Raw genomic sequence first — 17,195 nt, forward strand, 5'->3', positions numbered from 1 at the left:
TGCATCTGACTCTGCTGCCCATGGACTGTAGTCTACCAGGCTTCCCTGCCCATGGAATTTTCTGAGCAAAAATACTGGAGTGGGATGCCATTTCCTACTCCAGGGCATCTTCTTGACCCAGGGATTGAACCTATGTCTCATGTCTCCTGCATTGACAGATGGGTTATTTTACTAGTGCCACCTGGAAAGCCCCAAAGTTCATGTATTAAAACCTAATTTTTAATGTGATTGTATTTGGAGGTAGGGACTTTAGAAGGTAACCAAGAGAGTGGGGCCATCTTGATAACATTACTGCCATTACAAGGATATAAGGGTTTTCTTTTGCTATTCAAAAACTTTTGATTTTAAGTTCCATTTGTTTATTTTTATTTTTATTTACATTACTCTGGGAGGCAGATTGAAAAAGATATTACTGCAATTTCTGTTAGGGATTGTTCTGCCTATGCTTTTCTCTAAGAATTTTATAGAATCTGGTCTCACATTTAGGTCTTTGATTCATTTCAAGCTTATTTTCGTGTATGATGGTAAAGAATGTTCTAATTTCATTTTTTTTTACATGAAGATGTTAAATTTTCCCAGCAGCAGCATTTATCGAGCAGACTGTCTTTCCCCAATGTATAGTCTTGCCTCCTTTGCCATAGATTAATTGACCATAAGTGTGTGGACTACCTATTCAATTCTGCTGATCTATTTCTATTTTTGTGCCAGTACCATAATATTTTGATGACTATAGCTTTATAGTATAGTTTGAAGTCAGGGAACCTGATTCCTGCAGCCCCATTTTTCTTTCTCAAGATTGCTTTTGCTATTCAGGGTCTTTTGTGTCTCCACTCAAATTTTTATATTTTTGTTTTGTTTTGTTTTAGTTCTGTAAAAAAATGCCATTGTTAATTTAATAGGGATTGCATTGAATCGGATTGCCTGGAGTAGTATAGTCATTTTTACAATATTGATTCTTCCAATCCAAGAACATGGTATATCTTTCCATCTGTTTCTGTCATCTTTGATTTCTTTCATCAATGTCTTATAGTTTTCAGGGTATAGGTCTTTAGTCCTTAAGTAGTCTTTTTCCAAGTTATTTTTCTTTTGATATGATGTAAATGAGATTGTTTCTTGAATTTCTCTTTTTGATCTTTCATTGTTAATGGAAAGAAATACAACAGATTTCTGTGTACTAATTTTGTGTCTTGCAGCTTTACCAAGTTCACTGATGAGGTCAAGTAGTTTTCAACAGTGTCTATAGGATTTTCTACATATAATATCATGTCATCTGCAAACAGTGACAGTTTGACGTCTTCTTTTCCAATTTGGATTCCTTTTATTTCTTTTTTCTTCTCTGATTGTCATGGCTAAAGTGTTCATCGGAAGGACTGAGGCTGAAACTCTAATACTTTGGCGAACTCTTGTGAAGAGCTGACTCATTGGAAAAGACCCTGATGCTGGGAGGGATTGGCGGAAGAAGGAGAAGGGGACAACAGAGGATGAGATGGCTGGATGGCATCATTGACTTAATGCACATGAGTTTGGGTGAACTCCAGGAGTTGGTGATGGACAGGGAGGCCTGCATGCTGCAATTCATGGGGTTGCGAAGAGTCGGACACGACTGAGCAACTGAATTGAACTGAACTGAAAACTTTTTTTTTTTTTTTTTTAATTTTTTTTTTTATTTTTTTTTGAAAACTTTCTAAACAATGTTGAATAAAGGTGGCAAGAGTGGACATCCTTGTCCTATTCATGATCTCAGAGGAAAAGGAAACCATAAACAAAATGAGAAGACAACCCTTGCTGCTGCTGCTAAGTCGCTTCAGTCGTGTCCGACTCTGTGCAACCCCATAGACGGCAGCCCACCAGGATCTCCCATCCCTAGGATTCTCCAGGCAAGAACACTGGAGTAGGTTGCCATTTCCTTCTCCAGTGCATGAAAGTGAAAAGTGAAAGTGAAGTCACTCAGTCATGTCCGACTCTTTGTGACCCCATGGACTGCAGCCTACCAGGCTTCTCCATCCATGGGATTTTCCAGGCAAGAGTACTGGAGCGGGGTGCCATTGCCTTCTCTGAGACAACCCTTAGATGGGTTAAAATATTTGCAAATGAAGTAATTGACAGGGATTAATTTCTGAAATATACAAACAAATCATATAGCTCAATATATATAAAAAAAGAAGAAGCAAAAAATGGGCTGAAGATCTAAATAGACATTTCTCCAAAGAAGACATACAGGTGGCTAAAAGGCACATGAAATGATGCTCACTATTACTAATTGCTAAAGAAATGCAAATTAAAACTACAATGAGGTATCAAAATCAAACTTATCATGATGGCCATCATCAGAAAATTCTACAAACAATAAATCCTGGAGAGGGTGTTGAGAAATGAGAACCCTCCTATACTGTTGGTGATAATGCAAACTGGTATAGCAACTAAGGAGAACAGTGTGGAGATTCCTTAAAAAAACTAAAAATAGAGCTACCTTATGATCCAGTAATCCTACTCCTGGGCATGTTTCTAGAGAAATCCCCCATTTGAAAAGATGCATCCACCTTAATGCTCATTGCAGTGCTATATACAATAGCCAGGAGATAGAAGCAACCTAAATGTTCATCTACAGAGGAATGGATAAAGAAGATGTTGTGTATATATATACATATAATACAGTGGAATATTAATCTGCCATAAAAAGAATGAAATAATGCCATTTGCAGCAACATGAATAGACCTAGATATTATCATGCTGAGTGAAGTAAGCCAGACAGAAAAAGACAAATATCATATGATATCAATTATGTATGGTATCTTAAGGGAAAAGAAAAAAGATACAAGTGAACTTATCTACAAAACTTAAATGGAATTACAGATGTGGAAAACAAACATGATTACCAGGATATTTGGAGGGATTAGGCATAGATTGGAAGATTGGGATTGACATATACACACTGCTGTATATAAAATAGATAATAGGAACCTACACAAGCAAAAAGGAACTCTACTTGCTAATGGTCTTTATGGGAAAAGAATCTATAAAGGAGTGGGTATATGCATATGTAAAGCTGATTCAGTTTGCTGTACACCTAAAACTAATACAACATTGTAAATTAACTACACTCTGATAAAAAGGTAAAAAGGACGCCATAAATTAGCAATCTGCAGTTCAGAAGAAGGTCTTTGCTAATACTCAACCATACTGCTACCAATCTTAGACTTCTAGCCTACAGAACTGTGAGAAATAATTTTTTTCTTTATAAGTAACCCAGTCTGTGGCCTTTTGTAGAGTAGGAGTAAGATAAATACCTATAGCAGGCAAGGTGACCACATGTTCAAAATTGAAACCAGAATTTCTGTATTTAAGTTTTATACATATGGCTTATCACATTTAATACTTAAGAAGTCAATCTATGAGAATAATAGTTCAGTTATGCTGATCATATTTTTAAATGGGTGTTAGGGTATTTCAGTGTATATATAGTGTTACCATAGATTTTCAAAATAAGTTTGAATAAACCTTTGTAGAATGATTCAAGCTTCTTGAATGGTCCTCAAGGGTTTTGTGATATATCATTTGGCATAAATAATTTCTTATGATCCTTCTTTCCAATTGTAAAATACACTGACTACATTTTCATATTTTAAAAAGGCCTAAATTTCAATTAGTAAATCATGGCTGATAACTATTCTTTAACTTGCTGTATTTACCATAATTCCAACTTCATATATAATATATAGTTTTTATATTGAACTTTCACATTAAGATTAGTCCCTGAATTTTCTAAACAGTAGAAATAGATGAAGGATTTAATATGACAGGTGTTGTTTTAGTAGGCTCCAATGGAGAGTGAATTTTCTTCTTGAGTGTGTGCCTAATACTTTGGGAAGGCCGGCATTTGCCTGAGGCCTGTAAACATTGAAATTTTGGTTCAAAATGCTAGAATACATATTATGCAATTCTTTATGTGTGCTTGATTTAAAATAAAATGAAATTCTGTAGAAGTTTTCCTCATTAATCTGCCCACTTTGATTCAGCAGACTCTGAGTCAGAGCTTTGAAATGATTTGCTGACATAAGTGAGCATGATGGGCATCAATACTTGAAACTTGAGGGTAATTTATTCTGACTTTGCTTTCAAAGTTATTATAAACTATGAGTAACCAAGGAGAACTTCCTCAAATTAAACTTGCTTGTCAGTCCCATTTATATTTTTTCTTATTCCAATATTACTATGAAGAATTTAGCATTATCGTTTTCATTTTAATAAGAAAAATTATTTGCAGTTTCATGTGACATATTTTGAAGATCAAAAATAATCTTCTGCTGTCTCTTCTCCAAATATATACTTTTTACTTAATAATGAGTCACAGAATATTGTCATCTTGTGCCTGTGAGCCAGATCTGTGTCTCTAAACCTCCAATTCTTATCTTTCTTTCATAAATAAGATCTAATTTTCCTTTGTCTTTCGGACATATTTATCTGTATTCCCTATTGGTCACAACCCAGTTTTGACTGTTTCCACCTCAAAGTGATTTCTTTTTCCCATATTCCCTGTATATAAATTCTATATTTCCCACCCACCAAAACATGAAATCTTAGTTATTTCTTCCTTTATCTCTTCTTCCTCAAATTAATCACAATATTCTATGTATTCTATAAGTAACCCTGCTTCTTAAATGCCTTTTGATGCTTCTTGTTATTTTTTTAGCTTTATATTTGGTTTATTTAAATATTATGTTTTCCTTCTGATTCATTTGACATTACTGCCAAATTGTATTCAGCAATATTCATTGCTGATCATATCATTCTTCTGCTTGAAATATGTTAATTCCTTCCCATTGCCTATTAAGGGAACCAGGTCAGCACAAACGCTTAGAACTGTTTCTGCTTTCCGCAAAAATAATCTTTTATTGATGTTTTGGAGAAGGAATGCCTATGTACCTCCAGTGACCTTATCTTTTCATTATTCAAAGTTATGTCTGGATAATGTTTGCATAGATCTATGCTCTATAGATAATAAGTTGACAATTGGCTAACACTAAATAAACAAGACAGAGAGTGGTGATGGCTGATTGACTACAACTCTGAGGTGAAACTGTCATGCAGATAACTGAAATGATTGGACAGAACATGTGACTACCCAGAGACTCATGACAAAACAGATAAAGAACAGACAAAGAATTCTTGAGTTAGCTAAGAGCATGCATCCACTTAGTAAGAAAGTGGTATCAAGAGTCCCTTCTGTTAAGTAATCTCACTCATCCCAAGTGAACACCTTTGAACTTTGGGTATATGACCAGGTAAAGGTAAAGCCAACTTGTGACAGTTCTCTAACCTTTTGAATAGAAACATATCTGATAATAAAGCCAATTGCAAAGCAGCATTATTCCAACTATCTTGAGAACTGAGATATCTAATGTGATACAACCCTAAGACTCATATAAGATTCTCCATAATATATGCTAGTCATTTTGTATATTTATTTTCCTTAACGTCTTTACATATGCCCTTCATTCCAGCTCTGCTCAGTCTTGTGCCTTTACTTCTCTCTTTGCCCGCGCAATGTTCCCTGGCTGCTTTGCAGGTCATTTAAGATGAAAAGGACAGTCTCACTATCAGATACTGGTTTATAAACTGTGTTTAATCTTAACAAAAACAGTATTTTTAGAAGATGAGATGGGACTATCCTTAGCCATTCTCAGAAGGTACTGAAGAACTTAATATTCTCTTTCCATAGCTCATCAACTATAACCTGTATCTTTTTAATTCTACTCATCTAGGTCCAATGTATTTTCTAGGGTAAGTTCTAAAATCTAATTTCTCAATCTTCACTATAAATTTGAGACTTCCAAGCCACTTTACTCTCTTCTGCAACACTTTGTCTCTCAGTTGTTTTCTTGGCTTAACAGCTTTTTTTTCATACGTGACAGCATAGCTCCTTAAATCAAGGACTGATTTGATTCTAATTTGTATTTCTTATAGGGTACCTTGCACACAGTAGATTTTTAATAAATATTTATTAAGTTTAATGTTAACAGATTTATAACAGTATCCAGAAAATTACATTTTAATAAAAGGAAAATAGAAGGGGATGTTTTCTTACTAAAATAAAAACTTTCATAAAGTAAAAGTATTATATGATAAATCTCAAGATATATGAGATTTAGGATTTATTAATATGCCTCTGTAAAACTATTTTTTCACTTAAAAAAGATAACCATAATATAAATAGCAGCACAAAAGGATATCTTAATGTAAAATTTAGTGCCTTTTCTGATTAAGGACAAGAATACAATACTTGAATATATTTACAAACAGTTAATTGAAAAAACTATTTATCTTTGTGTATTATGAATTACTTATATATTTAAACTAGAATTTGTGGTTAATAGATAAAATATTTGAAAAAAATTAGTTATAGCATAATAAAGGATAAGTAAGTTTCCCTCTGGAAAAGGCAGTTAATACTGTGTTAAAAGACATCTACATAAAGAAAATTATATGTACAGAATACTGCCATTGTACTTTGATATCTAAATTTTGAGACAAGATAAAATAAGAATTATATTCTTATTAAAAATGCTTGTACACCTGTGGTGGATTCATGTCAATCTATGCCAAAACCAATACAGAATTGTAAAGTAAAAATTAAAAATAAATAAATAAATAAATAAATAAATAAAATAAAATAAAAAAAAATAAAAGAAAAGAAAAGAAAAGAAAAAAAATAATAAAAATGCTCAAAGTAGTCAGTTGATTTGGCATAAATAAAACTTACAAAAGATTAACTCTGTATGTAAAGTAAAACTGAAGAAAATTTTAGAAAGATCTGTATACACTTATGAAATGTACTTATTTCAAAATTCATAATGCTTCTGACAAGACAAGTTGTCAATCCACTGTTGCTAAAATCTAGACAATTTTCTTTGCTGAACACTGAAATGCAATAACAGTTGAAGGTTGACTCTGACACACACTTTACTGCATGATAGAAAGACACATTACAGTTTGTGGAATTTGAAGGAAGTGATTTGTGCCTCCCTCAATGCCCATTCAGTTACTTAGAGACCCAGGCTCTCCAAGATCTGGATAGTGCCCCATATAATGGGGTGTACCTTTCGTATTTTCCTCAAATTCATCCACTAGGATTAAAATGAGGGAATTTGATAATGTGAACCAAGACAGAGGGAGAAAAGGATCCCCTTTTATACAACAATTAACTGGACATATAATTTTATTAAAATCTCAGTTTCACTAGTTGTGGGTCTTCCTCTCTTCTTATGCCTCCTGCACCATTCCACCAACAGAAAAATATAGGTCTTAAAGGAGCTGAATGAGAACCTGTGCTAGAATCAGAGATGAAAATTAGGCAAAAGAAGTGAAAACAAAAACAAAAATAGAGACTATCCTTAAGAAATGTGTGGATTTCCTGGGGGTTAGAATTGATAGTTCTCTAACTGATATCAAAAGGAAAGGCATGAGGAAAGGGGTTTACATGAGGGAAAAAGAGTCATAAAAAATTCTCAGTGCCCTGGAGAGTCCATATGACTACTTCCAGCTCCTCAAAAATGCCACCAAATAAAGTGTCAGTGATTTATCCTTCAGTGTAAATCAAGCTTATCACCTACTCCCATAAGGGAGACTTCACCTTGCTATCTTGCTATATTTTTTGATAGTGTATCTGAAGTGTGTGTGTGTGGGGGGGGGGTCACATACATTCATAACGTTTTAGGTTCCGGTATTAAGCAGGTCTAAGTTCACTGACCTGAACATGAAATCTGGGTTCAGTTCCTGGGCCGGGAAGGTCCCCTGGAGTAGGGAAAGGCTACCCGCTCCAGTATTCTGGCCTGGAGAATTTCATGGACTGTATAGACCGTGGGATTGTGAAGAGTCAGACACAACTGAGCGAATTTCACTTTCAAGTTCACTGATGCAGAAATTTTGTTAGTGTTAGGTTAAGTTCACAACAGAATTGTTTAGGGTTGGTGAACACAATGAGGTAAGGATTTGATGAACATTTTGAGAAGCAGGAAGTGTGCCAACTTGAGTGACTTATTACCCTAAGAAAGGATCTATTACCGTAAGAAGAAATCAATTGTCTGGAAAGAGGACTATTGAGGAGTGTGTTGTCCTGAGAAATGTTTCATTTAGAAAGTTCCTGAAACAGACAGTATAGTTACAAATTTATCTGTTTGGTCTTCAGCTATGTTTAGTAGTGAGGTCTTGTTAAAGCCAACTGCTATAATAGTACTTGATTCTATTAAACTATATGGACGCAGGTAAATTTTATTTAACATAAATTAGAAAAGCTTCACAAATCTAAAGTTAAGACTGACTTTAGATATTATTCTCTACTCTCTCTGTATGTTTGGATGTGTATAAGTAAAAGGTTTTATTATTATTATTATTATAAAACAATGAATAGTCTTTCTCCCTTCTATAATAATGATACTCACAAAAGTATATTTTAATACATAATTTAAAAGTTTATATCTTGAGTCATACCATAATAATAAAGACAAATTTAAATTAAAAATGTCATCTTTAATAGCAAGAATAATTGCATACCTATGTTCATCGTGGCATTGTTTACAAAAGTTAAGATATGGAACCAACCTAAGTGCCCATCAACAGTTAAATGGATAAAGAAGATGTAGTATATACACTATGAAACCATAAAAAAAGACATGTTGCCATTTGGATATGAATAGACCTTGAGGGTATTACACAAAATAAGTCAGATGGAGAAAGACATGTGCTGTATGATTTCACTTGTATTTAGAATATAACAAACAAAATAAATGGGCAAACCAAGCCAAACAACAACAACAACAAAACCCTTGTCAATACAGTAAACAGAACAGTGGTTATCAGAAGGGAAGGAATGGGAACAGGAAGGTGAAATGGGTAAGGGGGATTAACTATATCAGTTCAGTTCAGTTCAGTCACTCAGTCGTGTCCGACTCTTTGCAACCCCATGAATCGCAGCATGCCAGGCCTCCCTGTCCATCACCAACTCCCAGAGTATACCCAAACTCATGTCCATCGAGTTGGTGATGCCATCCAGCCATCTCATCCTCTATCGTCCCCTTCTCCTCCTGCCCCTAATCCCTCCCAGCATCAGAGTCTTTTCCAATGAGTCAACTCTTTGCATGAGGTGGCCAAAGTACTGGAGTTTCAGCTTCAGCATCAGTCCTTCCAATGAACACTCAGGACAAGTCTCCTTTAGAATGGACTGGTTGGATCTCCTTGCAGTCCAAGGAGACTGAACCAGTCCATGGTCCACCACCATAAGTATATGGTGATGGAAAAAACTAAATACTTGGTGGTGCGCATACTGTAGGGTATACAGGAGTAGAAATATAGTGTTGTATACATGAAACTTATATGTTATAAACAATGGTAACTCAAAGAAAAAATTAATTAAAAATTTAGATATGCAGCTTCTTTAACGAAGAGGAAAATATAATGAACTATGAACCATAGCCCACCAGGTTGCTCTGTCCATGGAATTTCCCAGGCAAGAATACTAGAGCACGTTGCTTTTTTCTACTCCAGGGGATCTTCTTGACACATGGGTTGAACTCATGACTTGTGTTTCCTGCATTGGTAGGCAAACTTTTTACAACGAGCTCCACCTGGAAATGGGTAATACACAGAAAAGTTGACATAAAAAACATGAAAAATTAAAAAACTAAATTAAAAAGAACAAAAATTTTTAAAAGGTATAATTATAAATAAAATTTAACCTAATCAGTAAATGTATAAGTGTGTGTTAAAACGGCAATAAGATGCTTTTGTTTAAAAATTAGCAAAGACTCAAACATGAGAGTGTCCAGTGATATTTTGAATATTTTGCATTGGAACATCGATGCATTGTTTGTGTGAGTGTATTTTGCTGCAGCTATTTTAGAGTGCAATTTGACAATGCCAATCAAATACAGTTAAGCATGCATTCCATTTCTTGGAAGTTTCCCACACAAAACAGAGACATGTAAGAGATTCATGTTCAAAAAGGTCATTATAGAATGTTTATACATGAGTAGAGTTCCAGCCATTACACCTCATTCGAAGCAGCATAATGAAAGAATGAATGAAGAGGAAGGGGCAAGAACTATGCAGCCGCTCTCTGTTATGGACAGTTGCAGGAGGCTTTATCTGACATCTTACTGTACAGCTTTTAGTCATATTGTGTAAGAGTCTGGGAAATGTTTTCATTTTAGGCAGCCATGAATCCAGCTAAAAATCAGCAGTTTTATTACAATATGAGAAAGGGAGTCTCTTTTACATTGCTTCACTGAACAAATTAACTCCAGTTGGTCTCAATCTTGCCAATCTACTCCAGCCTCTTCTTGGAATAACTAAAAGGCTCATTAAAGTTCCTTACAAACAAACACACAAAAATTGTTCTTTTCTTTGAAAACAGCCTGCTACTGAAATGGAATTTTGGTGGCTGGACCAAAATAGCCATTGTTGAAAATAGCCTTTGTTTTCCTTTGAAAGATGTATGATAAAAATTCATTCACATGGTCACATGTGTTTACAAGTTAAATTAAAACAACAATCTAGAACTGTGAATGAGTTTAGGAAATAAAATACAAACAATTATTTATTTTCTGGTTAGTAGGATAGCAGATGATTTTTAACTTTTGCCTTGTTATTTATTAATAATACATTTTTGAATGTTTTTAAAATATATACACTCCAACATCATGAGAATGTATGTCAATAAAAATCCCATTAATTAATTAATCTGTAATTTATTCTGTAAAATGCATTTAAATATTCTATATTCCATATACCAAATTTTATAAACAAAGCACAGTTCTCATCTTTAAGCTACTTAAACTCCACTGCGAGAGGTAGAAACAGGCACCTAGAATTTACAGCAGAATTGACTTGGATGCAATGGATGGAGATATGCATGGATTAGTATTGTAGTGCCAAGCAGATTCACTCTCCCAGACTTTAGGTGCCAGAAGACTATTTGAGCTGAGTCTAAATATTGAAAAGCTGAGTAAGAGCATAGGAAGATCCTGTGTAAGTCTGTGAAACTTATGGGTCTAAAAAGTAATCCTGTTGCAAAAATTGCATATATATTGGTGTTACTGGTGGAGTGTGTGAGTGTGTGGGTGGGTGTGGGTATGTGAAATAGAATAAGACGAGAGTGTTTTGCCAAAGCCCTGAAGGGCATGAAATGTCATCTCAAGAAGTGTGAATTTGTTGTGAAAGGTTTGTGTAGAGATTGAAAGATTGCAAGCAGGTAAATGCTGTTGTGAAGATTTCCATTTTAGGAAGGCTCATACTTGATGCCCCTTCAATAAGCAGTTTAAGTCTCCAAGTGACATTAGAAATAGGCAGGAAAAATCCAAACTCAAGTCAAGTCAATGAATATGTTTATTTGAGAGCCTTACAATGTCAGCCTATCCCATATCATTAGCTCATGATATGACAGTAGCTGTTACCTTCTTTGAAGAGCCAAAATAAGAACTCAGAATCAATTTCTGTTTCCATTTAAATGTTTCATTTAACTGAAGTTTAGCTAGTCTGTGCAAAGATTCCTACTTCTAGGTCAAATCCTTGCATGACTTATCTTTTAAACCCTGAATGCTACAACACAGCACTGCTTATCTCTTAAACAGGGTACACACGTACAGCATATGGTTCCCCTTACCCACAGCTTATCTCAAGCCTGGCATTGTGCATGCATTCATTTAGCTGCCCTGTGTTTGTTCTTTCTTTGATAGCCCTTTTCATACCCTAAGAAAATGATGTGATTCTGGATGGAACCTACGGTTAGCAGTGTAAATGACAGTGTAGGAGGGCTAAATTGTATTCAGGGAGAGCAACCTCACAATATCAAAACTTGGGAATATTAAATTGGGAGATCAATTGCATATAAGCAATACCAGAAGGTAGTGATTATGAATACTTAGGTATTTTTGTTTGTTTTGCCTGTATCATAATTTAGGTGAAAGATGTACTATTTTTTCATAGAGAGCTAAGGAGCATCATAGAGCATTCAGGAGTATGTAAGGTAAGTAGTCTGTGGAGCATGGTGCACTTCCTCTCTTGCCTGTGAGAAGTCAAACAAAAACACAATAAAAAAGTCTTAGATGCATTTTTGAAAGATCTCAATCTCTGCATTCCTTAGGTAATCCACATAGCATATGTGACCACTTGCAGTATTTCCATTCATAAACGAATAATCTGAAGCTCAGAGAAGTTAAATAACTTGTCCTATGTCATTCTCCTATAGCATGACAGGATCATAGTTATAACTTTCAGACTCTAGAGCCTGTGCTATTATGCTACACTGTGTGCTTAGTCGCAGTCATGTCCTACTAGTTGTGACCCCGTGGACTGTAGCCTGCCACGCTTCTCTGTCTATGGGGATTCTCCTGGCAAGAATACTCGAGTGGGATGCCAAGCCCTCCTCCAGGGGATCTTCCCAGTCCAGGGATGGAACCCAGGTCTCCCGCATTGCAGGCTGATTCTTTACCAGCTGAGCCACGAAGGAAGCCCTGTTATGCTATAGATGTCACCAATTTAAAAATAAAATCCATTTTATAAGATATATCCTATCATGTATCTGATAAGGACTGAAAATCTCCATGTTCAGTTGACCTAATGGACATTAATTGGAACTTCCTTCTCCAATATTAGGTTTAATTTTCACAAATATTGATATTTATGGAACTATTTCAGGAATTCTATGTAAACTACCTAATAATATGACTCTGGTCAATTTTACTTCTAAATATATGTGCTTCTATGCCATTATATTATCTGGGCAATCTAGTCAAATTTTTTTCATTATTGACATACTCAAAGCTGTATGAATCTAAATTCTCTGAAGATTTATTAAAAAAATAACTTTAAAAATAGTTCAGTTATATTAGACTAGTGCTTTTCAAATTTTCCCAACTAGTATGAAACAGGAGAACATTAATATCCATGTGTTCAGTTCAGCTCAGTCACTCAATCATTTCCAACTCTTTGCCGACCCCTTGGACCGCAGCACACCAGGTCTCCCTGTCCATCACCAACTCCTAGAGTTTACCCAAACCCATGTCCCTTGAGTCAGTGATGCCATCCAACCACCTCATTCTCTGTCATCCCCTTCTCCTCCTGCCTTCAATATTTCCTAGCATCAGGGTCTTTTCAAATGAGTCAGTGCTTTACATTAGGTGGCCAAAGTATTGGAGTTTCAGCTTCAACATCAGTCCTTCCACTGAACACTCAGGACTGATCTCCTTTAGGATGGACTGGTTGGATCTCCTTGCAGTCCAAGAGACTCTCAAGAGTCTTTTCCAACACCACAGTTCAAAAGCATCAATTCTTTGGCACTCAGCTTTCTTTATACATCCATACATGACTACTGGAAAAACCATAGGTTTGAGTACATGGACATTTGTTGGCAAAATAATGTCTCTGTTTTTTTTAAATATGCTGTCTAGAATGGTCATAACTTTCCTTCCAAGGAGTAAGCATCTTTTAATTTCATGGCTGGAGTCACCATCTGCAGCGATTTTGGAGCCCCCCAAAGTAAAGTCAACCACTGTTTCCACTGTTTCCCCATCTATTTGCCATGAAGTGATGGGACCAGATGCCATGATCTTAGTTTCCTTAATGTTGAGCTTTAAGCCAACTTTTTCATGTGTATTTGGGAGTAAACCCCCCAGAGGCTAACCATAAGTGTGAAATATCTTTATAGTCTCATGTCTTATCCTAAAATATTCATGTGAGTTTGCATCCAATTCTATAACATATCCTTGCTTATTTTAATAAAATCTCATTTAAATTATTTACTATCAGTAAAAATTCTCCTTGTTTCGATTTATGAACTTGATTCTTTTGCATTAAAAATAAGCATATTGCATTGGGAAAAAATTAAACAGTCACAATTTTCTGTGCAATTGTCAATTGGGAGTACTGTGTCTTAAAAAGCAGTTTCTGTAGTAAACTGACTCTGTGAAGAGCCATTTATCACTTAGGTCAGCAATGTGTTGAATTAACTTACTTTAGTATAGCTTTTGTCAGATTTTTATTTCATTCAGGCAGAAGGATAACAACTCGGTTTCAAAATCAAAATTCCTGAATTGTCCACCTGCTCCAGTTAGCCCCTGTATACCTGTAAGGGGAACAGGTTTTTGGAATCCTTTACCTGGAGCATGACTATATAACTGAAGAGGTGGCCATTTCTTCTTGAGAAGCTCATACCTACACCATTTACTCAGAAGAAGAATCTTGGCCCATGCTACAAACCAGTGTGTTTAAGGAAATGGAGAAGAGATGAAAGCAAAGTTTATTTAAAACTAAGAGTTTTTATTTGTTTGTTCTCACCTGAATGGGAGATAGGCATCTAGGATGGCTTTACAAGATTCCAAATATAAATCTAAGTAGCAAAGGAAAAGGAACTAGTATTAATAAGAGTAGCAAGGATAGAGGGGAATGGATTTCTAAATGTTGAGAGTTACAAGATGACATAAGTGAAAACAGCATGACGTCAGCTAAAACACAATACATGAATGATCTCAGTGGAATACTTGAGACTGTCCCTTATAAAGACAAGAGATAGTTCACTTAGACATTATTCTGATTTAAGTGTGTGTGTGTGTATTTAATTTTAGACCAGACTTATTGTTAGTGGGACTGTCATTTTGCCAAACAGTTGAAACTGTACTTGATTAAATGATGAAAAGACATTAAGTATAAGTGGACCCTTATCATACGTTTCTCCTGTTGTTAATATTTTGCTTTCCTGCTCCTTTCATAGCTCCATTCTCCATCCTTCCCATATATGATGTTGCAGTGGGGGCAGGGTTCATCTTTTAGTCTTTGACCATTTTTCTTGTTCAGCGGATTTGACCAATAGTGGTCCTCTTACCCAAGGAGAGGCCATTCATAAATTACACCCTAAGGTGTACTACAAAGTAGTGATTTAATTAAAATGCATTCCTCTCTTAAAAATGTGTTATTATATCTAAGAATCTAGTTTAATTTCATGGACTAAACACATAAGCATTATACGTTTTATTCCTTGGTTCTCTTGAAAGGATAGTAAAGGAAAAAAACGTGTAAACATATAGCAATAAAATCTTTGTATATGTGTGCATATGTTGTTTCACCCTGTGAATGACAGAAAGGAGATTGGGAGAGCTGCTGAACAGTGAATTCAAATGGAGAGGCCAGGGCAGAAGGTCAGAGAGATTCTGGATATAGAATCTAGGTTTCTTAGTTGTAAATTTTTAAATTCTCTTAGAAAGAATTAATATCTTTGTGATATTAATTCTTATTAATATTAAACTTCCTTATTCGGGCACATGGCTTATCTTTCTGTTTGTTCAAATATCAAAGATGATATACGACTTGAGATAACTTAATGTGTCTCTGTTATTGCAACCAAAAAAGCTGACAAAGACAAAAATGTATCTATTATAAGATCTGATAAAATCATAGATTTTAGGGTATAAAAAAAATTTTAACTTGCTTATTCTAACACTTTATGGGTGTATTCAGTTCAGTTCAGTTCAGTTCAGTCGCTCAGTCGTGTCCGACTCTTTGTGACCCCATGAATCACAGCACGCCAGGCCTCCCTGTTCATCACCATCTCCCGGAGTTCACTCAGACTCACGTCCATCGAGTCCGTGATGCCATCCAGCCATCTCACCCTCCGTCGTCCCCTTCTCCTGCCCCCAATCCCTCCCAGCATCAGGGTCTTTTCCAATGAGTCAACTCTTCACATGAGGTGGCCAAAGTACTGGAGTTTCAGCTTTAGCATCATTCCTTCCAAAGAAATCCCAGGGTTGATCTCCTTCAGAATGGACTGGTTGGATCTCCTTGTAGTCCAAGGGACTCTTAAGAGTCTTCTCCAACACCACAGTTCAAAAGCATCAATTCTTTGGCAGTCAGCCTTCTTCACAGTCCAACTCTCACATCCATACATGACCATAGGAAAAACCATAGCCTTGACTAGATGGACCTTAGTTGGCAAAGTAATGTCTCTGCTTTTGAATATACTATCTAGGTTGGTCATAATTTTTCTTCCAAGGAGTAAGCGTCTTTTAATTTCATGGCTACAGTCACCATCTGCAGTGATTTTGGAACCCCAAAAAATAAAATCTGACACTGTTTCCACTGTTTCCCCATCTATTTCCCATGAAATGATGGGACCAGATGCCATGATCTTCATTTTCTGAATGTTGAGCTTTAAGCCAACTTTTCTGCTCTCCTCTTTCACTTTCAAGAGGCTTTTTAGCTCCTCTTCACTTTCTGCCAAAGGAGTACGTCAAGGCTGTATATTGTCACCCTGCCTGTTTAACTTATATGTAGAGTACATCATGAGAAATGCTGGACTGGAAGAAACACAAGCTGGAATCAAGATTGCCAGGAGAAATATCAATAACCTCAGATATGGGTGTATTACAACTATAGAATGGAATCTTACAGCAGCCTTTTCCATGCAGTAGATTTTATGTCAGAACTGAGACCAAGTTTATCTCTCCTTTAGCATTTACCTTCATATGTAATTAAATTTATATAGAAGTCTAAGAGAACATGGGTATCAGATACTTATTTAGTTTTGTATATTTAAAATTTTAATACCAAGCCAGTAAGTTATTTGCCAAATTTGTTTTAAACTCATGAAACACATATTAATACTTGAACACCGAATATAAAAAGTAATGTTATGTGTATTCCACTCTACTACACATAAAGTAACTTAATATATTAATATTTTATGCTATATTGTCCATCTATATGTTTCCATAGAACCCTGATCATCAGTGCATATATATGCTAAATTTTTCCCCATTTGAGGCCCTTTATAGCAAGACTTCCTGAAAGGAAAAGTTGGCTTCACGCACATTCTGGCTCTGTTTCCATACTTCTCATTGGCACTGAAGCACATCTTTCTGGCTTATGTTGCCCTCACATCATTAAAATTCCTATTGCAAAAACATCATCTGTGACTCCCCCATGTTGTTCACTGAGATGGTGCATAAATGCGTTTAGGAATCCTGACCATCTTTCGCAATTCTCTGAATGATTTTCCTTCTCATCCATTGTTCTCAAGCCACACTGGTCCTCTAAAAGTCCCTGGAATGTAACAAGCCATTGCCTGCTTAATGGCCTTCTTGATTACAGTTTCCTCTACCTAAAATACTTGCCCCTTTTTCTTGTATCACTCACTTTTTCTAATCTTCCA

The sequence above is a fragment of the Oryx dammah genome, unplaced genomic scaffold, assembly GCF_014754425.2.
Source record: "Oryx dammah isolate SB20612 unplaced genomic scaffold, SCBI_Odam_1.1 HiC_scaffold_29, whole genome shotgun sequence".
NCBI classification, from domain to species: domain Eukaryota; kingdom Metazoa; phylum Chordata; class Mammalia; order Artiodactyla; family Bovidae; genus Oryx; species Oryx dammah.